Source organism: Nicotiana tabacum, chromosome 3 (genome assembly GCF_000715075.1).
Source record: "Nicotiana tabacum cultivar K326 chromosome 3, ASM71507v2, whole genome shotgun sequence".
In the NCBI taxonomy this organism is placed as follows: Eukaryota; Viridiplantae; Streptophyta; class Magnoliopsida; order Solanales; family Solanaceae; genus Nicotiana; species Nicotiana tabacum.
The window spans coordinates 24,450,119-24,473,699 of NC_134082.1; the positions used below are offsets into that span (position 1 = coordinate 24,450,119).

At 40.6% G+C, this 23,581-nt stretch overlaps 1 long non-coding RNA gene across 1 annotated transcript; it reads right to left on the reverse strand.

Moving 5' to 3' along the window:
* Positions 1–1,358: 1,358 nt before the first annotated feature.
* LOC107796793 (uncharacterized) lies at positions 1,359–15,370 on the reverse strand. Its single transcript, XR_001650501.2, has 2 exons — positions 14,803–15,370; positions 1,359–1,607 (listed from the first exon to the last, which is right to left on the reverse strand). It is a non-coding gene; the product is annotated as an uncharacterized LOC107796793 (long non-coding RNA).
* Between the last annotated feature and the right edge of the window lie 8,211 nt (positions 15,371–23,581).

Sequence of the window (23,581 nt, forward strand, 5' to 3'; positions counted from 1 at the left end):
ACCTAGACCTGCGGGTGATAGGTTGGTATTTTACCAACTTATCTTGTCTCTAAGCTTATATTTTTGCTATGTTTAAGTGATAAAATTATGTGTTTAATTTTGTTTACTTCTATATTATAAGTTCTATGTGATTTAGAAGTGATCATGCAGAAAATAAGTGAAAATGAGTCAATAAGAAGTTTAAAAGAAGAAAATCTGAAAAATGGCCTCAGATGTCACAATTGCGACTTAGATGTGGGAAATGCAAAGAAAACAGTGTTCACAAATGCGAAAAGTACTCCGCAAATGTGAAGTCAACCCAACCAAGCAGGGTATGCAAATACGAAGGAAAACCAGACAGTCAAACTTCACAAATGCGAAGTCTTTACCGCAAATGCGATAGTCAACCGGAAAGCCATTGCTCGCAAATGCGAACATTGATTCGGAAATGCGAAAGTCGCGCTTCAGTTCTGGGTACTTATGTAATTTCAATTTTTTTGGCCCCAACCCATTTAATACCCAACCTAGCTTATTTGTAAAACATCTTTGACTAATCGTTGGCGGCCTTTACACAACTTGAGAAGAGAATACAAGTTTTGGAGCTAGGGTTTTTGCAAACACACTCGGGTCTTGATGATTTGAAGCTTTTGGTTGAGAATTTCTTACTCGTTTCTTCATTTTCTTGCTTTTTATTGTATATCTAAGAGTGTAGTATTTTTTCCAACACTTTAATCTTGCTTAGGCGAATATTCATATTTAAAGTGTGGATTAAATATGTTGTTATGCTTATTTATTGAACGATTTTTGTTTATTATGAAGTGAGTTATTGTTTCTTTAATTATTCTTGTTCTTTAATATTTTCAAAGGGATTATCTAACCCTAGGACTCGCCCATTTACTTCGAATTAATTTTGTAAAAGATAATTTGTGGTTGGGAAAGATTAATTAACAAAAACTTGAGGTTTTAACCCTCATTTTATAGATTCTACCTAGGGATAGGATTGAACTACTTGTAGTGATATTCGAGTGTGCTTAATCTCTTAATTGTTTTAGAGATAATTCAATTAGGAAGTCTTATTAGTCTTTGGAAGAAGCTAATATAGAATTATTACCCGAGGCTAATTAGCATAAACTCGTTCATATTTATAAAATCATGAAATACATTGGATCGTTACTTGAGTGTAATTTTCCTTGTATCCATACTTGTAGCTATTGATCATTTTACTTGCTTTCTAGGTTAGTTTACATTTTCGTAATTAGACATAAATATTTTCTCAAAACTTTTCTAAGTGTCACGACCCAATTTCCCCTCTGTTGGGTTTCGTGACAGCACCTAGTCTTAAGGACTAGGTAAGCCTAATATATACGGAAGAACAACAATAATAAATAACATATTAAATTTCTTCTTGAATGAATCATTTATACAATGAACATATTCCTAAATCCCGGTAGTACAAGTCATAAGCTCTATAGAGTTAGCTACCACGTTTAAATATAACTGATCGGAAAAGAATGAAACAATTGAATACAAGTAAGAAGGTGACTCTGAAGCCTGCGATTGCAGCAACTTGTTTACCTTGAGTCTCCTCATCAATGATCCACACAACTACTAACGATCGATACCTGGATCTGCACAACAAAAATGTGAGGAAGAGTAGCATGCGCACACCACAGCGGTGCCCAGTAAGTATCAAGACTAACTTCGGTGGAGTAGTGATGAGGACCAGTCGAGACACCTACCGGTCTAATAAATTGATCAAGTATAAGTGTAGAACAACAAAACATAATATCTATGTAAGGGCTACGCGGTATGGCTAACAACATAGTAATTGCATTATGGAAAGATAACTGCAAGTAACAGCGGAACCCATAATAAGAATACAAAAAAGTGAATGGAAATGCAACCCAACTCTGAAATCACAAATACCGCAAGTGATAAAAATGTTTCGAAATATATTTAGTTCCAATAAATATTTTCCAAAAATAGTTCTTTGAAAATAAATATATTTCGTATATAATTTTCTCGAATAAATAACCTTTGAATACAAGTCACCATGTGACACCAGATCTCAAAATCATAAAATACAAGTCTCAATACCTGAACCCTAACACTTGGCATCCTGTAGCCTCATCACATTACATAATCATACTGACAACTCACGTACCAAATAGGGTCATTCTCACATAGAAGACAAATATGCGTCTACACTCGACAATACCAAGAAGCCTCATATATGATTAGAGTGCTTAGCCATGTGTATACTTGTGCAAGTGTCCTAACATAGTTCATACCAGCTACTAAGTGTAAGGAATAGAACGAACAACACATATATTGTTTACACAAGGATAGGATCAATGAAAAAAATAGTTCAGAGCATAGAGATAGCAACGGGGGATCTCCCAGGATATCATCCTATAGTCCCAACGTAAATGTGTAGGGGGATCTACCAGAATACCGATCCGTAGTCCCAAAGTAAATATGCAGTAGGATCTACCGGAATACAGATCTGTAGTCCCAAAGTAAATATCCAACACAAGGGGATCTACCGGGTGTCATCCCGTAGTCCCAAAATATAAATGTGCATGGGAATCTATCAAAATACCGATCCGTAGTCCCAAAGTAAATATCCAGTACAGGGGGTTCTACCAGGTGTCGTCCTGTAGTCCCAAATATAAATATGCAGGGGGATCTACCGGAATACCGATCTGTAGTCCCAAAGTAAATACGCAACGCAACCAACAAAAACATTAGGTACAGCACAATAGAAAACTCGTACATCAAAACAATATGTATAACAACAACAATGACAATAATACAACGTAAGACAAGTAAATCAACTCAAGGACTGTAAATCACAGGGAAACGGTAGAACCAACTCACAAAGAATAACCACATAAAAGAATGTTGACTTAAAGTGAACAGTTCAACAACGGGAAAACTAACATGTAGCAACGATCCCACAATATACAAGTCAATAACAAGGAAATCATTACGAGTCAAGTAGCCCCAAATAAGGCCAAATCAACAAGGATATTGGTTATCAAACTCCTTTGAAGGTTGGACAATTTCGAGGATACTCGATAATTCAATTTAAGGAAATATGATCTTAGCTTCACTTAAGACTAAATAATTTTAGGAGGGAAAATAATAATTCTCAAATAAGACAAGCAGCTATGAAAAGATAGCACGACAATAGGAGTGGCAAAATTCTTCAATTAAGTCAAATAGGACTCAATTAGTCAATAAAAGCGAAACATGAAGAAATTAATTCCAATTAATCATGTCGAGGTGAAACTAGTAAATAGGAAACTCAATCAAGTTAAGAACACATTCATACACAGTGAATATAAAGACCTAAGAACCCTAAAAGGCCAATTTTCCATAAATAAGTCAGAGCATGCACTTGTCACCTCGTGTACCCGAACTACAATCAACATAGAAGACTCAAATCCTAAGGGGAAGTCCCCCACACAAGGTTAGGCAAGATAATCATCTCAAAGACGACAGACCAATACTCTAAAATGCACTTCTCGGGTGAAAAGACCTCTAGACAGCTCAAAGATAACCAAATTAACTTCAAAGCACAAATAAAACACATAAGAAACTATTTCGGATCATAAAGTCTCAATCATTAAAAAAATCCAAAAATCGGTCCGAAAGTTGACCCAGGGCCTGTACCTCGGAACCCGACAAATTTCACAAAAAACCAAATACCCATTCTGATACGAGTTCAACCTTACAAAATTAATCAAATTCCTATACCATTTGGTCCCTCAAATCACGATTTTCCATTTTAGAAATTTTCTTTCAAAACCAACATTTTCCTCAACTCAAAACACAAATTAAATGATGAAAATGAAATAAAATCATAGAATATGTTAGATTCTAGGTGAAGAACACTTACCCAATCGATTTTTGTTAAAAACCCTCCAAGAATCGCTCAAAACCGAGCTCCACAAGTTAAGATATGAATAAAATGGTCTAACACTCGATTTTGGGATATATTTTGTCTGCCCAGGCATTTGTGCATTGCGAACGTGAAGAAAGTATCGTGTTCGCGAAGAAGAAAAATGAAGGTTGCCCAGGTTGCTCATCGCGAACGCGACAATGCGTTCACGAACACAAAAAAGGAATGTCTGATGGCCCAAAGACTGCTCTTCGTGAACGCGTGAACTAGTCAGCAAACGCGAAGAGTGGAATGGCAAAATCACGCGATCGCGAGGGACAGAAGTGAACACGATGAAGGAAGAGACAGAGCTTCGCAAATGCGAGGCATGTTACGCGAACACGAAGAAGGAAAATTAAGGAGACCAGCATAGACTCTTCGCGAACGCGGAAGGGGCTTCGCGAACGCGAAGGAGGATATCAGACACTAGAAAATAGCAGTTCAAAAACAAGGGAAAATGACTCGTAGCCCACCCGGAACACACCCGAGGCCCCCGAGACCCCGTCTAAACATACAAATAAGTCATATAACCTAACATGGACTTGCTCGAGGTCTCAAATCATATCAAAAAGTTCCGAAACGACGAATCACACCATGAATCAAACTTAGGAACTTTCAAACCTTCCAACTTCCAAAACTCGCGTCGAAACCTATCAAATAAACTCGGAATGATGCCAAACTTTGCAGACAAGTCCAAAATGACATTGCGTAGCTCCTCCAACTCTCGCAATTGCATTCTGACCCGATATCATAGAAGTCAACTATGGGTCAAACTTCTCCATTTTCCAAACTTCAACTTTTCCAACTTTCACCGAAACGCCTCAATTTACCCTACGGACCTCCAAATCCGATTCCGGACGCGCTCCTAAGTCCTAAATCACCATACAAAGCTATTGAGATCACCCACAATCCATTCCGAGACCGTTTACTCAAAAATCAAATTCCTGTCAAATTCTTTATCGCTTAACATCCAAAACTAGTTTCCATCTTCCAATTCAACTCCGAACCATCTGGTGACTGAATTCAACCATGAACATAAGTCTATACACATATTATGAAGCTATTAAGACCTTATTCCACTGAACGGAGCTTATATTCTCAAAACGACAGGTCGGGTCGTTACATCCTCCCCCTCTTAAAACCAACGTTTGACCTCGAAGATGCCAAGATTTGCCTCAAAGTCCTCACGTAGCTAAATACACACTTCTAACATACAACCACGAGTGATCCCACGTCAACCCAATCCACCTAAACTTGACGACACCATCTCAACATGTTTGCCGTGAAAATGGTTACAATAATTAAATTTGTAAATGAGATTCTAAAAATACGTGATCTATTCTCGAGCTAGTTGTTAGAGCAGTTAATGCTAAGAATGCTAAATTTAATGATGAAATGCGAGGTAAAAAGAGGTAGTAACCAAACCAAAGGTGGGGGCTGTTGCCCGGATGTAGAGATGGTCGATGGGACCTCGGGGTCGGCGTTAGTATCAATCTTGAACTATCGGGGATAACCGGAGATGGGATAACAGTTAAATATATAATTAGACAAGGCTATTTCGGCCGATATTAAGTTATATAATGAAGAACAAGTTAAGAGGCGATGAATTCGGAGATGGCCTCAAGCCAGTACCAAGTAATAAACAAGAAGAACGAACAAAATAGGAGAAAGGGAAGAAATAGAGCAACCTCCGCCCTTTACAAAGTGGTATGGGTTCCCCTTATATAGGCAATGGAACATGGTATGGTACAAATATGTGGAGATTAAACACAAAGTACGGAGATGGGATGGTTTGACGTGATGCCTCAGCATAGGCTCTGGATAGGCCAGGCCTGTCAGACGTAGCCATGTGCCTTGGGGGATTCCCCCTCCGACCTGGCTTCGGTCTTTGTTTTCTCCGAGTCGGGCTCCGACGATCCCCGAGGTCGAGAACTTGGTCACTACCTCCCGCCCTCTGAGTCCCAAGGCATGCTTCCGAAATGTCCCGACAACGAGAAATCAAGCCTTTTAATTTCTCCACATACAGCTAGTCTCCATGTTTCCCATAATGAAGAGATGGGCAATGATTCTAACACTTGACTCCTTGAGCTTCTTTTGGCAACGACGTACCAATTATGCGACTCCTGGCCTGAGCTTCGCAGTGATTGGACATCCACGTGCTCGTGATTTTCAACTTAATTCATTGCATTCCTAATTCTCATTTTTTAAGGTGAAGGTACCACCGTTGGCTCGATTTTCCATGGATGCATTAACTGCGTCCGTCGGTCAGCCTTCCAAGGCCTAGATGACCGTGTCGTAATCTCCTATCAATGGGGGTGCCTCGACTTTGATTTTCCTATCCTAGAGCTTTCGTTGGCTCGCTTACCTTTCACTTCTTATCATATTCTTCATCTTCTCCGGTGGGTATCCCTCGAGGGATTGAGTTTGGAACCTATGGGAGGATGGATATCAAAGGAGTCATCCTCAAGGATGCATTCTAGAGGGTACGACGCCCGAGGATGCTGATACCGGAGATGGACTCTCGAGGACGGACTAGGCACCGGGTTTCATCGCATGTACACCCTTTCATTCCTCCGCTTTGGGCGTAGACTCCTGTGGGCTTTTTCAAGTTGTATGTATCGACCTCTCGAGGGCTGCTTGTACACAAACTTTTATGAATAAGAGTATACCCCATTGATTTTTGATTTCGAACTTTGCTTTGTTTCTGTATGCTCTCATTCCCTTCGAGGCCCTTTGAATGCTTTCTTTTGTTTGCTGGCTGCTGATATTGGGATTGGGTGTGGGCATCCATCCCGGTCGTCTGTTGATCGACATAGCTCTCATCTGAACCCATCGTCGTACTATGGACCAATCTTGGATTGATCTGATAGGTCCGGGCTATCGAGGCGCTCCAAGTTGTATAGAGATCATGCACCAAATTCTGGGGCCTTCGGGAATGTTACCCTGGATGAAGGTCATTTTCGGGTACCCGGGGCCCCTATTGATCTTGATGTAGATAGCCCCTTTAGAATGTATAGGATAAACTTCTACTGAGGAGTTTACCTGCATTCGGGCGCTTTCTCGGACCTTCGTGGAGCTTTCGCGATAGGAGCTTCCTGTGTTTATTCCTCTTTCAGAAAGAGGGGATCGCGAGACCAGGTACTTGCCTTGCGTCAGGTGTTGGCGTTTAAAACTTCCCGAAGTCTGACTTCTTTGGGCTGGGGGTTCTTGACGTAGAGTGCTATCTTGAGCTCAAAGATAATATGAACGGCCCTTCGAGTCTTGAATCCTCGTTGAAGGATGTTTTCTGGATTGGGTATTGACCTGTCGATATATATCGAGGCTGTTGGCTTCCCGAGGCCTGCATCGGGCAGGCGAATCATCGCTGCTTCTCACATATATGTAGGGAGGCTTTGGCTTTTTCGCAACAATTCACTATTTTTAGATAGCTGCCTTTCTACTCTGGCATGGGTACTTCATCTATTTAGGTGCAAAAAGTGTTGGTGCGTGTGCTTGCTTTGACCTGTTAGTTTCACCATAGTCATTGGAAACCACTTCGGGGCCGATCTAGCAGGGGACGGGGGGTGCTGCTCCCGGTGCTCAAGAACAGAGGGAGTTCGCTCTGGAGACGGCGTCCTTGATAAGAGGGGAACACCTGGAGATGGCGAGGATATAATGCGGGTGGAGCGAGGGGATAACACTACAGGTGCTTTCCCCATATGAGGGCATTGCGGACTCTACCGATGGATTCTTAAGCATATACCTATACCCTTTCGCATTTGGCCCCCCCTGATAGGATCGTGCTTGATTTTTTCTTGTAGTATTGGGTTACCCTGGTCTAGATTCATCTGTGGTTTTGGCGAACGGAATTGATGATGAGGTTCTTCGCGGAGAAGGCCGGGCTTGAATTTATGCTTGATCACCTTATCAGGCTATATTGACCCTTTCATCGTTGAGGCCTGCTAACTCTGAGGTGTCGCTTGTCCACACCCTTTGTTATTGATGACGAGGAAAACGGGGATCGATAGTGGGCCAGTTGGTTTATCCGGGTCCAGATGATCAACATTATCCCTATGGAGTTTTTGCCATTTCCCGAAGGGTGAAATTATGCACGTGAGTGAGGCGTTTGGCATTTTTTCAGGTTTCGCCTATTGCGAGAAGCAGCTGAGTAACAATGTTGTCTCCCTTGTTGAAGCAACTTTGTGGACGCCGGGTGAAGTCTATGATCTGCCTGGCTAGGTCCGGATGGGGAGCGCAGTACCAAGGTATATGCGTATGCTGCCTTTGCCTTGCCTTCGTATACTCGAGGTAATATTTTCCCCTTCCATTTGTGATGGATTCGCCGTTTGCAGATATCGGGCGGTTCTTTGGTATGGGGGCCCCGCGGTGTGATGGAGCCTTTAGTGGTGTTGGTCGGGCTGACATTTTTTAGGAAGGGGCGTCACCTGGGTCCACTGCTCCCGGAGCGCCTGATTCTCGACCGGCGGTTCCTTTGAGCGAATACGTCGTGCCTGAGGTCGGCTCTTCTGGGGCCACAGAGGCAAGATCAACATGAGTGTGTTTCGACTATGAGGAAGTCCGTCGGCTTCACTTTTTTGTGAGTTCATGTACAGTTTCCCTGTGCCCCGTGCCCTCCTCCCTCTATTGAACCTTCCTTGTGTATGCCTGTGATAGGCTTAGGTCTGAGCTGCTCCGTCAAGGGGCCAAGTTTCACAAAATTCTGGATGAGGGCAAATCCCTTAGACTCCTTAGCAAGGAGAAGGAAGTCGAGATGTAGCATTGGCACTATGAGGTGCACCGAAGCTCAAACTATTAGAGCTATTTGATAGAGCAGGTAACTTTCTGTAGTACGTGCTTCGCTCCTTTCTAACCTTAAGGCTAACCCCTTTTTTCGTATTAGAGAAAGGCGGAGTCCTTGGAGTACCTCAAAGGCGACGTCAACCATGTCATAGTTGCTTGCAAGGAGCTAAAAGCTCAAGTGCAGGCTCGAACTTTGGAGGAGATGAGTGCCTCGGCTAAGGTTCCTGCCTTTGAGGTCCAACTCTGTTTGACTCATGACAATGCCAAAGTTCAAGAAGATATGATTGGGAAACTTGAATTTGATCTCTCGAAGGTCAGAGTTGAGATAATTGATGCCCGGGCAGAAGCGACACTAAGTCGAACCAAGGCTAATTGTGAGATGGCAATACGTATGAAGGATGTTGTTGATGCCCAAGCCGAGCTAAAGCGAGCCCTTGACCGGGGGAAAAGGATCGTGAAATATGCTCGTTGTAGATCCTGAAGAGAGATACTCGAGGAGGTCGGTGCAAGGGGCTTCGTCCTCTCGGTGGAATGGGCTCGAGCAAGGGCAGACAAGCGTGACGCTCAATTATTTCTTGTTGACATTGCGGAGGGCAAATTTGATAAGTTGTAGCCCTTTAGCGCAGAGTGTAGACATTGCCATTTTGTCGCTCTAGATTTTGCCATTTTGTCGCTTTAGATTTTGCCATATTGTCGCTTTGCCTCTAATATACATAGGGTATGCTTGTAGATGGAGAATACGTTTTTTTTTCACATGTAATATATAAGAAGAAACTTGAGGCCTTATTTCTTCTGTACCTTTTTTTCTGTTGTTGCTTTCGATCGGGCAGACTGTTTTTTTTCTTGTCCTCGTATTTTGTGTGCCTGTGCAGGCAGGTAGTAATCGTTTTTATCTTTTGCCCTTGGGCATTTGTCGTTCCAACTGCTTTGGATTCAGTCTTCGAGCCATATTGTGACTCGAGCTTCAATTGACCCTCATGATCTTTCCTGCCTGCATGGGCGGATGATGATGGTCCTTTATGCTCTAGGTCGAAGTGACCTTACGGGCGCGTGGCCCGGCGGTTTACTCGGCCGGCAATAGTGGCACTTATGCCATGCCCTTAGGTGTATTGCAGATTTTGGGTCCAGTCTCTGAGTCGCATTGTGATTCAAGCTATAATCGACCCTTAAACTTCCTCGATTTCCTGGCCGGCGATAGTGGCACTCATGCCCTTAGGCATATTGCAGTTTTCGGGTCCTGTCTCCAAGTTGCGTTGCGATTCAAGCTGTAATCGACCCTTAAATTTCTTTGAGTTTCTGGCCGGTGACGGTGGCACTTATGCCGCTTGGTCATTGCGACCTTTTAGTATGTGGCCCGAAGGCTCGCATAGTTCACTATTTTGGAATCGGTCTCCGAATCGGGTTACGATTCGAGCTCATTTTAATCCTTATGTTGTCAAAAAAAATTGTAGCTGGCGACAATGGCTCTTACGTTGTTTGGTCGTTGAGACCTTTCAATATAAGGCCCGTAGGCTTGCTTAGATGGCGACAATGGCTCTTACGTCGTTTTTTCCCATGGACTTTTTTGTAGGCTTTGTTTCCGCTCGTTAAGGTCTTTTAGAGTATTTTTGCCTGACCCGTCGTCCGTTCTAGAGGAACCTCGATTTCAAGTCGTTGTCGGCGATGTTTTGAACACCTCATAAGGTTCATATCTCGTAGGACGAGTAGATCGATGCTCTTGCGATTTGGAGCCGACATGGTCGGAGATCATTTTTGCTTGTTGAGGGAAGCCTATTTTAATCGGTTCTTTCCGAAGTATATTCGAAGTAGTGGCCTATGATTTTTAGCGACAGTCGGGCGTCTCCGAGTCACGTTATTTTGGTTGTATCAGCCTTTTTGACCGTAGTCATGTGCATTTGGCCGTAGCCATTTTTGATCCTAAGTGATAGTTTAGGCGTCTACACCGAGGGTATGCCCTTTAGGGATTCTTACAAATGCGGTGTATAGCCTAAACTTCGGGATTTTCATCCCTGTTAAGGTCTTACAATTTGCCATGCCTATTGAGGTCTTACAGTTTATCATGCCTATTGAGGTCTTACAGTTTGTGTGATGTATAATAGATCCGGTTATGCCGAGTCTGCTCTCTAGGGTCTTACAGTTTCAGATTTTCCAATGTACGGTGATTGGCAATAGTTTCCGAGTCATTGAGTTTGTTTAAGCTTGAAGACCGCTTCTCGTGAACTCGGGGTTGCATTGTGAGGGATTTGTGAGCCTGGGGTTCCGACCCTGGGGTCATGTGGGCACTGAATCGTTTAAGTCTCCTAGTATCTCGGGACGTATTTGGCGGAGAGGCTCCAGTTGAGAGTATACTGTGATTTTCCCTTTTGGACAATGAGATGCTTGGAAGATATTCTCTGATCCATTGGCGCAATAAACGTGTTGTTGTGTTGAGTCAATTTATTTTTAGGTCGAGTTTGGTTGCTCTGATGATTTTCATGTTGTCGTACTCTAAGAAGGAGCCTTTCACTTTTTTTATGGAAAAGGGGTTTTTTGTTTGCCCGATATAATAGTACACGCTCCCGCTTTGGCGGGGTCTGATTACATAGATCGTTTGGCCCGATACATCATCTCCTTATAGGAACCTTTGCTTGGCATTTCCCCACCTCCTTTGAATCAGGTGACTTCCAAGGGGAATGCCCTCGCCGCTTGAAAGTTGGCCATAAGGGTGGCTTCGAGCAATTCGTGGAGTTTCCCCTTTAGACAGCTTCGCAGACGTTGCCTCATTAAAAACCTTTCCGGTCAAAACCCTTCTTTTTTGGGATAAAAATGCGGTCGAAGGAAAAGAGTGCAACGGGCGTGCTTTTGGGGGTCTCGATGCCTCTTGATAGTGTTAGCATTCTGGTATATCCGATCGAGTGCCTGCACGAGGGTTAGTTCTTAAGCTGAAATGAAACAAATGGAATGGTTGTACCTTGAAACGGGATATGTTGGTGGCGCCTTGAGATTGGCTTATTATGACTGCCCGAGGGCGGACATGCGATGCAGATTTCTACTTCGTGTTGTCAAACCCGACCGGGGTTGAGACCTGATTCGCCCGCTGGCTTATTTGGGAGAAGGGGTATGGGCACTGATAATACATTATGTATTGCAAACATTTCCCTTGCCGCGTGTTGTTCATCATAGATGGTTTTGACCCCGTCCTTCGTCAGGAATTTTAGCATTTGGTGGAGGGTGGATGATAATACTCTCATGCAGTGTATCTACGGTCGTCCAAACAAGGAATTATACCTTATATCTCCCTCGATGACATGGAATTTAGTGTCTTGGGTGGCGCCAACCACGCTAATTGGAAGGACAATTTCTCCTTTTGTTGTTTCGCTCGCTATGTTGAACCCATTGTGGACCCGAGTGGCGGGCACGATCTATTCGAGAAGTCCAAGATGTTCTATTACCCTCGACCTGATAATATTGGCCGAGCTACCTGGATCCATGAGTAAATGTTTTATCTTAAAAGAATTTACAGGAAAAGAGGTTACCAAGGCATCATTATGGGGTTGAGATAGGGCCTCTGTATCTTCTTCGCTGAGCATGAGGGCTTCTTCGGGGATATATCGCCGAGTCCGTTTTTCCCTGATGATGGATATTTTTTTTCTCCTTATCATGGGTTCCTGAAGGGCATCGGTGCCCCAAATGATCATGTGGATGACGTGTTGCGGTTCGTTTGCCTTGTTCTTCTTGGTTCCCTCCCTGTCTCGAAACTGATTTTTGGCCCGATCACTAAGGAATTCCAGAAGGTGCCCTTTGTTGAGTAGCCGGGCCACTTCTTCTCGTAGTTGATGGAAATCCTTGGTCCTGTGACCGTGTGTGTTGTGGAACTCACACACTAAGTTGTAATTTCTCCGTGAAGGGTCCGACTGTATTGGTTCGGGCCACTTGGCGTCCCTGAATTTGTCGATAACGAACACGATGTCTGATATGTCGACGCTGAAGTTGTATTCCGATAAGTGGGGTGCGTTTGTCGGTACCATGTTCTAATCGAACCTAGTTCTGTTGACAAGCCCCCGAGGATCCTGTCCTCGATCTATCCTCCGATCGTTGTGGGGTAGGTTGCGCCTCAGGGCGTTCCTTCTGTATTCAAGGTACGGTTGGTACCTTTATTTTCTTGGTTTCGACTCTTTTGCCAGGAGTTTGTTTGGGTATATTGAGCCCGAAGGGGCTCCCAGCTGTTCATCCTCGGCCCTGATCTTTGACTAGTATCGTTTGTGAACGTCCGACCAGGTGATAGCCGGATATTCGATTAGATTCTGTTTCACCTATTTTGAAGCCATCGGCTTCGTTCATTTAGGCCTAGGGTGAAGGCCTGCACCGCCCAGTCGTCGGAGACTGGTGGCAGCTCCATCTGTTCCATCTGGAAGCGGGATATGGATTCTCACAACATCTCGTTCTCTCTCTGCTTAATTTTGAAAACATCGGATTTTCTCATTGATATTTTTATGGCTCTGGCATGTGCTTTTACGAAGGAGTCTGCTAGCATGGCGAACGAATCTATGGATTTGGGAGCCAAGTTATGGTACCACATCATGGCACCTTTGAAAGCGTTTTTCCAAATTTTTTCAGCAACATGGACTCGATCTTGTCATTTTTTATGCTGTTGCCTTTTACTGCGTAGGTGTAATCAATGATGTATTCGTTAGGGTCGGAGGTGTCGTTGTACTTGGGGAGTCCCAGCATTCCAAATTTTTTCAGGATAGGCTTCGGGGCTGCATCCTCGGGGAACGACCTCTAAATGAACTTCTTTGAATCCAAACCTTTGAGGATCGGGGGCGCACTTGGGATCTGATCGACCCTGGAGTTGTAGGTCTCGACTTTTTTGTCGTTGGCTGCAATCATTTTCTCACCTGATTCGATCCTTTTGGTGATGTCCTCGAGCATTTTTACGATGGCAGGGTCAGCCACTGACTCGTTGTTGCTTGACCTTTCTAGTGCTCACTCAGCGGAGGGAGCCATCTCTGGCGCCACTTGTCACACCTCCTTTTAACCTACACCCCCGTAAAGGTGTATAAGGGAGTTTTTTCCAACTTAAAGCGACAATCGAAATGGGACTATTTTATTTAAAATTTAGAGTTGCCACTTGGGATAATTTATGGTGTCCCAAGTCACTGGTTCAAATCCCGAATCGAGGAAAGATTGACTCTGTTTTACAGTCCGCGAACACAGAAATCCGGGTAAGGAATTCTGTTAACCCGAAAAAAAAGTGTTAGGCATTCCCGAGTTCCGTGGTTCTAGCACGGTCGCTCAACTGTTACAATTGGCCTATTATTAACACATGTTTTAACCTATGTGCATTTTAACTTTAAATCGCTTTTAACCATTTTTAAGAAAAGATTGCAACGTCATTTAAAATATGTCTTGAATCATGTCACATAAATGCACCTGCAGTCCACAACACATTTTATATAACATTGTTGAGATTTGGATTTGAGTCACATAAATGTGCATCCGAGTTTAAGAATGTAATTTATGAAAATAATGCACCTAAAGCAACTACGCGTTTTTAAATTTGCGAGGGCCATGGAAATTCAACTAAATGGCATGCCTCGAATTCTAAAGGAAAAGCATTCAACTAAACGCCCAAGGTGCGATGAAGCTTATTCCGGTCCAAATCTTTTAACAACTAGCCTACCCAAATGTGATAGTCCTAAACATGCTTCTAGGTGACAATAAAAATAAAATAAAATAAATTAGAACTAAATAAATCAACGAAATATTGTGGAGAAAAATAATCCAAATTAATGTTTACCTTTAATTAGCAAGGAGAAATTTAGTAATACTATACTCAGAATTGAATAATATGGGATCTACTTCTTTAGCCTTCCACTCCCCGCAGTATATTTCCAATTAATCATCATCACTGAACGACATTCTTTTTCTTTATGTCTTTCATTTCTCATTTTATCAACAACAACAAAATAATGAAAAATCATGTCAAACTAAAGAAAATCAGATGCTAAGAATCAAACAACCAAATATAAGCTCACATAGAAATTTATCACTAAGTAAACACATTTAAAACGAGATTCAGATCCATTAAATTCAAGAATAAAAAATGAGAGATTGACCTCAAGCAATTACAGCAGCGTAACAGGAGCCGAAAAACAGCAGCAACATGAAATTATTCCACGAACCTCGAACCTCGGACAACACCCTCGACCCAGACCTTGACGACTTCGAGCGGGAAACAGTGAATAGCGATCTCAAATGGAAAATCTCACCAGCAAATTCGAAAATCCGCAGCAGCAGACTTGAAGCTTGTTTGACGGAGGTTCACATGGTAGTGGGAGGAATGATAGTTACCAATCTTTGTTCAAAGTGGTGTTACTGGATTTTTATGAGTTTAATTAGTTTTTGTTGGATGGTTTTTATTTAATGATGAGATTTTATGGAGAAGCTGGTTTAAGATCAGAAAACGTAATTCGTTACGGTGAGGATGAGTCTTTTTTTTGGAAGTTGGGAGGGATGTCTATCGTTTCTTTTATTGTTGACGAAGAAGCTCTCAAGGCTGCCCATTCTTTTTTGTTTATTTGTTTTTTTTTATTTCAGTGTATTTCCCCTCTTTAAATAGGTAGCAGAAATGAATTACCTATTCACAAATACCCCTTCCCCAATTTTTTATTTGACTCCACTCAAATCCTTTTCTTTACCCTATTCAATAATGAACTCCCAACCCCACCACTCTAGAAGCTTCCTAATTAGTTAGGTAAGACTACCCAATTTAAACAATCCCTAGACTACCCTTAAAACCCCATGTTAATTACTTTAAAAACCAAATGGGTCAAATTGACCCAAGATTCAGCTTATCAAATTAGATTAATTACTCAAAATAATAATTATTCCAACAAATTAAATACCAAAGAAAATTGCCAAAATTCGAAAATTAAAGAGTAAAATGTGACATGACTATTATTTATGATTTTTTCTATTTTTTTCAAACAACAACTTACTTAATTAATCTAAAAATGTAAAATAAAATCCTAAATGCAGATGCAATATATTTTTTTATTTTTTTATGATTTGAAATAAATGCCAAAGCTAATCCTAATTAATTAAACTAAACATGAAACTATTTTTATATTTTCGAAATTATATAAAGATAAAAATAAGGTACTATTTTTGTATTATTATTATTTATTTATTTTTAAAAATTTATGAAAAATACATAAACTAAAATATTTTTTGTAATTTTCATTTTTCTTGTAATAAAATAAAGTAAAAAGAGTCAAAATGAGTTGAAATAGCTATATTAGACCTAAATTGAATATTTACATGCTAAAATATAAAAATATTGGGGAGGGTCAAAAATCACATGTCTACAGCTGCCCCTCTTTGACTGGAACGTGAAGAGTTTTCAGACAAAGAATGACTAGACAGGTTTTTTGACCCGACTCTTATTTGGAGGGACTAAAACGAAGAGAAAAGGGGAATGTGACCGAGCCCTGGTATTTGAGCTGCCTACATATCCTTGGCTATAAAGGAATCAGGCCACGTGTAGTTCATAGATGAGTGAGATGATGGAGAATACCGAGGTGGAGAGCTGATCGAGGTGGAGTTCCGTCGAGGTTCCGGTCCGCGGTCCTGTTATTACATTAAAATCAAAAAATGAAAAAGACTAACTAAGTCTGTCAACTATGAGTTACAAGATTCCTATCTATATGTCTTCTGAAGCTTGATCTTGAGTCTTGAATGGTTCTTCATGCAGACTTTGGATTTGAACCTTGACGCTTGCTAGTTGCAGATACTAGTTCGTTCTTCTTCAGATTTTCGGATCAAGACCAGACATGTAGTGCTTGTGACCTCAACCATGTCTTGGGCAACCCACATCTTTCATCAACTTCTGCATTTGGATTAACTTCTTGCCTTTCTCCTCTTTTTTTTTCTTTATTGTGACTAACATTTGTTGATCACCTCGGACTGTTGACTCGCATTCTTTCCGCGAGCTTCTTTTGTTGCTGACTTGAATTGTAATCTGAGATGCTTTCCTTTTCTCCAGTTGGATGCCTTACTGCTGAACTTGAATTATATTCCCGTGCTCTCCAGGTGGGCTCCTGACTACTGAACTTGAATGTATTCCCGTGCTCTCCAGGTGGGCGCCTGACTGCTGAACTTTAATGTATTCCCATGCTCTCCAGGTGGGCGTCTGACTGCTGAACTTGAATTGTATTCCCTTGCTCTCCAGGTTGGTGCCTGACTGCTGAACTTGAACTGCTTTTTTCTGTTCTCCAAGTGGGTACCTGATTTAAACAAAAATTGACAAAACAAAGAAAATTTTCTGCCCCATTTTTGTAGCTGGGCACATATGTGAGTGTTAAACTGAATCATATTACTAAGAATTTGAAACCTAGGTCCCATTATCCAGGGGGTCCTAACAACTCTTAGCTAAACGACAACTTTAAATCTAAGCTATATCTTTAAAAGGTATGACTTTCGCTAAATCTTGTTATCTAAGAGGGTCTTAAATTACTCCCCATTATCCAGGAGGGTCCTGACAACTCTTAACTAAATGACAATTTTAAATCTAAGTTATATCTTTTAAAGGTGTTACTTCTGCTAAATCTTGTTATGCAAGCCAGTTTTAAACTACGTCACATTATCCAGGAGGATCCTGACAATCAAAAATCAAGTCTTATCTTAAGAGTGATAATTTTACGGCTAAATTATATTACCCTACAACAGAACTTATGCTAAACCTTGTTATCTAATGGAAATCTTAAAGCTAGGTCCCATTAGTCAGGAGGGTCCTGAAAACTCCTAATTGAATCATATCTCAAACATGCAAACTTTGAAACCAACTTATATTCCTTGGGGTACATTTATGCTAGATTTTGCTACTCATGATTATTTCAATTTTTAAACTAGGTCCTATTTTCCAGGAGGGTCCTAAAAACATTAAATTAAATCCTATCCTAAGAATGAAAGCTTTAAAGCCAAATTATATTCTTTTGGGGTACATTTATACTAGATCTCGCTACTCATGATTGTTTTGAATTTTAAACTAGGTCCCATTTTCTAGGAGGGTCCTGAAAATTTCAAAATAAATCTCACTTTAAGAGTGACAACTTCAAAGCAAAATCCTATTTCCTAAAGGTAAAACTTACGCTAAATCTTATTTTCTATGAAGGTCTTAGAACTAAATCCCATTGTCCGGGAGGGTCCTGAACACTTAAAACTAAATCTCATTGTCCAGGAGGGTCCTGAAGAGCCGAGAATGAACTTACCTGAGCCATGCTTTCTTTCTGGAGGATCTCTGCATAACGAACAAAATTCCTTGCCTCTGAACCATGTTTTTCCTCATGGAGGGTTCCTACAGATCGAACAAATTTTCCTTTCCCCTTCTCAAACCGCTTTTATGCTGACAAAATTTGGGCATGGCACTTGAAAAAAATTAAAAATTCCAAGCTTTGATTTGGACACAATTTCCGCCCCTTGTTTCAAACAAAGAAAATTTATGAGTTTATAAATATGGTGGTTGGTTTGTGGCATTGACTTTGAGGGCGATTGCTCCTTCACTTCCCATGATAACTTTGGTTTCAACTTGAAAGACCTTGCCTGTTTATTGACTGACCATTTTCTCGGTCACCCTTATCACAGAAAATACATCTAATCCGTTGAGACCCAATACCTTCTATCTGTTGCATTTCTCATGAACCGACATCTACCAAACCTTTGTGTTTCACATGATCCCCACGGTATATTGATTATTACCAACTTCAATGCACACGTTGTTCTTTCCTGATTTAAATCACTAGCCTTGGTCTTGAGGTCTATTGCTCCATCGCTTGCCATGATAGCTTTGATTTCTGGATGGAAGATCTTGCTTGTCACTGGTTTACCACCTTTTTTTGTATTTAATATGGATCCCAACGCATGTTGATTGTTAGCAACTCAGTGTATATGTTGTTCTTCCTTGACTTAAACCACTGGCCCTGGCCTTGAGGTCTACTGCTACCTCACTTGCCATGATAACTTTGATTTCTTCTTTGAAGACCTCGCTTGCCACTGGTTAACCGCTTTTGTCAATCTTATCACAAAAGATACCTTTGATCCGTTCACCTAACACCATCCATTTGTTGCATTGTCCAGGGACTGATATGTACCAAAGCTTTGTATTTCACAAGGATCCTAAAGCATGTTGATTGTTACCATCTTAGTGCGCTTGTTGTTCTTTCTTAACTTATGACGCTTTGATGTGATAGCCAGATCTCGTTTTGTGCACTTGAAAAGCTGGTGGCAAATTTTGACTCAGAAAAAGGAAGTAAAAACGACAAAAGAAACAGAGTAAAGGACAAGGGAAAGAGATGATTCCTAACAAGAAAACTACAAAAGAGAAACCTATCAGATTGGATACCAACTCTAACGACCATGAAATGCACTTGTGGCCTATTTTGTCAAGCAAGTCTGATGTTCAACTAATGATGTACCCTCTAAGCCGTGAAACTGAGCTTCAATGCTCCGATTATCCAATCTGATTTATAATCCTTATTCGTCTTGTAGTGCCCAAATGGTTTTCACCATCAAGACTCTCTCCTTTGATTCTTTCTCTCAACTTTCAGTCGCCTCAATGTGCCTATGAAGGTTTTCACCAATAAGACTCTTTCATTTTTATTTCTCTCAACTCCCGTCGCCTTATGGTGCCTGTGAGGGTTTTTGCCGATAAAACTCTCTCATTTTCATTATTTTTCCTGCTTGGACCAGAGTGTTGCCCCTGATATGAATCACCTCTATTTGCTCGAATTGGCATCTCTCGAAGACTGATCGGAAGGTCTTTCTTTGGACCATAATGCGGGCTTTTGGATGGGGTTAAAAAGAAAGGGTATCAAAGGCTCAAAACAGTTTGACATGGGTTTAAAATTACAACTTTTGGAATCAGATTTCTTACAGCAAACACAACTTCTGCCCCATTTTCTTTGCTTGGGGACTTTTGGATTTTTATTGTGATGGGACCGAACCGTGAGGCTGCCTACGTATCCTTAAAAGGAATCACGTCGAATGTAGTTCATGTCATAGAAATTACTTTGTTGTTGTGATTTTTCTTTCCTTTTTCTTCCTCTTTCTCTTCTTTATTTTTTTCTTTTTTTGTTATTTTTCTCTTTATTTTTCTTCCTTTTTTTCCCTTTCCTTCTTCTTTTTCCTTTACTTATCTTTCATGCTTGCGTTTCTGATCTTTACTACTAATTCTGAATGAGGGGTATAAAAAATAAATAAATAAGGCTCAAATGGGTAACGAAGGATAAAGTGTTTAGATAGCAGAACAAAATTCCTTCGTCATTCCAATCTCCAAAACCTTCCAAGTACAAACAACACAATTAAACAAACCAAGGAAAGCATTCGTAACATATTTTGATTGCGCCAGACTTGATAACCATATCCACACATTCGCCTTCTACATTAGTTACATACAAAGCACCATAGGACAACACTCTCACTTTCATTACCACGAATGTCCCCATACAAATTTGGGTCAAACTTGTCGTTATCTTCACCCTGATGCGGCATATTATGTTTTAATAGGGTTTCTCTATATTCTATCTGCCCCAGTTTCACACAATTCGGGCTTGAAGTTATCTCACAATGCCTTTACTTATTTCCCTCAAATGTCACTATCATCTTCAAAAATGTTTCATTGCTTCCTGACTAAACTGACTTTTAAAGATTAGGCTGAGAATTATGCGTGCATATCATGTCACTAGGACCAGCATAAAAAGAACTATAAAAGGAGGAGAGAACTAAACAAAAATGATTAGAAATAGTAAAAAATAGAGAATTGTATTAGACAGACGGTGAAAGAGTTTAAACAACAAAACAAGTAAAATATACTGGGGTACAACCCTAGAAAAAACCTAGATAACACTTAATGAGAAACTACAACTAAAGGAACTAGAAAAAATAAAAGGATAGAAGGGTTTGAATTACAAGACAATATCCGGATTACAACTCTGAAGTAACTCGAACAACAAAAATGACAACAAAATAAACCACCAAGACTCCTCCCTAGATAGCCAAGAGATGGAGTATCTTTTCAATCACCAAACTCAATATCTTAGCCACTGACTTCTGCATCAATAATACTAGGACCTTCACAAGTCTCCATCACATTGTTCTTAACAAATTGCTTTTGGGTTCCTTTTGCCTGCTCGTTCTTAGGATCAACCTCTGATAGCGTTGAAAGTTTCACAGCACGTGGACCTCCAAGGACCTCAGAAGAATTCTCATATTCCTTTTCAATACAAATCATACCCACCATATGTGTCTCATTATGCACAGGTGATGGACTTTGGCTAGTGTCTACTGCATCTGGACTTTGCACGACAATGTCGCCTATATCAATAAGCTTCTGAATCGCATTCTTCAGATTCCAACACTTCTCTATGTCATGCCCCGAGGCATCTGAACAATAGGTGCACCTTTGAGAAAAATTAAACTTCTTTGGAAGAGGGTTTGGCATTTTTATATGGGTCGGCTTCAATATGTCCGATTTCCTTAGCCTTAGTAACAGACTGGCATATGACACTCCCAATGGAGTGAATGTTTTCTTCTTCTGTAACCTCTCATTCTTAAAGGCTTGATTGGGCCGGAAACCTGATCCAGGGGGTTTTTGATAGGCTCGTGGGGGTAGATAGGCATTTTGTGGAGCTGGGTACTGGGAAAGTGATGTGCGACTTTGGGAGTTATGTAGAGAGAAGTAGCATTGGGGAAGGTCATCTGGTGCACAAGGATATCCACGGGGATGATGTCTAGACTGGAAGTGTTGATCGGGAAACCCCATCGGATCATCTTTTCTGTTTCTCTTTCTTCCACTAAAGCTTATTGGGATGTTCTGAATGTCTTTCGAACAACTCATGATTTTGCCTGACTTGATTCCCTCGTCTACTAGCTCCCCAATTTTTAACACATCATTGAAATGCTTTCCCAAGGCCGGGATCAAATAACTGAAGTAGGTGGGCCCCAAAGTTTGAAATATGCCATCAACAGGTCATCTTTCTCTCCAATCCTTCTCATTTCACTGCAAAAGACACTCAGGTGGTCTACCGGATCTTCACACCCATCATACAAGTTAAATTTTGGCACTTTGAACCGAGCGGGCAGGCGAACGTCAGGGGACACAGACAGTTCTTTGTAAGCCATGCTACCCTGGTCTTCCCTTCCTTGTTTGTTCTTCAAGGATTGTTCTAAGCCTTTCAGCCTCCTGGGTATCCCATATTTCCCTTCTCTTCCTGTGAACCTTTCATTTTCAACATGAAGCTTATCCCGAGGGCTCTTCTTGTATGAGTCAGGAACCTTGTAGGAAACCTCTACGGGGTTTTGGTCATAAGCTTTGAGTGGATATTCATTGTTGGGAATAGTGGTTATGATAGGAGGGCACTTTTGGGAAAAGATAGTTGGAGGACGAGTGATGGAGCTACTAGGGTGGTTGGGAAAGCTGTGATAAGCGGGTAGATCTAGAGAGTATGGAGGATCATCTGGCATTGTTTCCGGAGTTTGGGTAAGGGCAACATCTAGGAAGCTAGGTGGTGGCGGGGGTGGTGCCTTCCCAGTCATCCAAGCGTGATACATGTCCGCCATGTGTTGTCTTAACATCTTTACCCTTCAACCAACCCATTGTCTTGTTCAACCAATTGCTTTCGGGCACCAGTATCAACCAACTTAGTTTTGTTGTAGAGAAGAGTTACCACTTTAAAAACCACAAACCAACCACCCTTATGCTGTGAATATAACAAAATGAGGCCATCACAATAGCGTTAGGGCATTTAACATCAAAAATATCACATTGCGTGCAATGCACCTAGCTACAATTAACGGTTCTAGAATGACTTCGAGGGTCATAAGGTCACTTGGCATCATCCCAATTTGTTCATTTCAACCTCCCTTTTCTTTGCTTTTCTAGCACTTGCTTGATCATTTTCCTTCCTCTCTTTTTTTCTTCTAATTATCACTCTTTTCTTTCCTCTCATTTCTCACGTCCGATAGTTTCACCGGTTTTTTCTTCTTTTTTTTCTTTTAATAGTAAAAAAAATAAAATGATTTGATCGAACCCTATGTAGGTTGCCTACGTATCATGACGTCACATGAATCAGATCTTTGCGTAGTTTTGAAGAACGGGAATAAAGTAAACAAACTGACATTCTTCTATTTTCTTTTTTTTACCTTAACGACTACTCGGAAGAGAAGAGAGAAATAAAGGCAGCAAATCCCCCTTCTTTTTTTATTTTTTTTTTATAGTTCTAGACTTAACATTCTATGACCTATTCTAAGCTCAAGCTTAACGGGCATGTTTTTTTTTTGTTTATTTATTCTTTTGAAACGAATACTCTATTAAAGAAATATCCTAGAAGAGAAAAATATTTTTTGATTATTTATTTATTTTTATGAAGAAAATCTAAAGAATAAACCACATAAAAATGTTTTGAATTTTCATTTGATATCTTGACGCAAGATTACGAAACAAGCAATATTTTTAGATTTCAATTTTGATTGCCTAAAAGAGAAACTCTGGAAATAAACCAAAGATAAAGTATATTGTCTTTTTTTTCTTCTATGTACAATATCCTAAAGTTCTAATGAAAAAAAAAAGATTTTTTTTATCATTTTTCACTAATTTCCAAAGAAACACCTCAAAAGAAAATCTTTTTGGATTTTGGAATTAACACTTTAAAAAAAGCTTTTAAAGAAGTACTAAAAGAAAATTCTCTTGTTTTGAATTTTCGTCCTAATATACTTAAAGGAAACATAAAAACAACTCATTTTAAGTCTTATATTAATTGCCTAAAGGAAGAACAACCTTAAAAAAAATCTTTTTTTTCCCATTTCTAGAATTAGTAATCTAAAGAAGACTTATAACGGAAA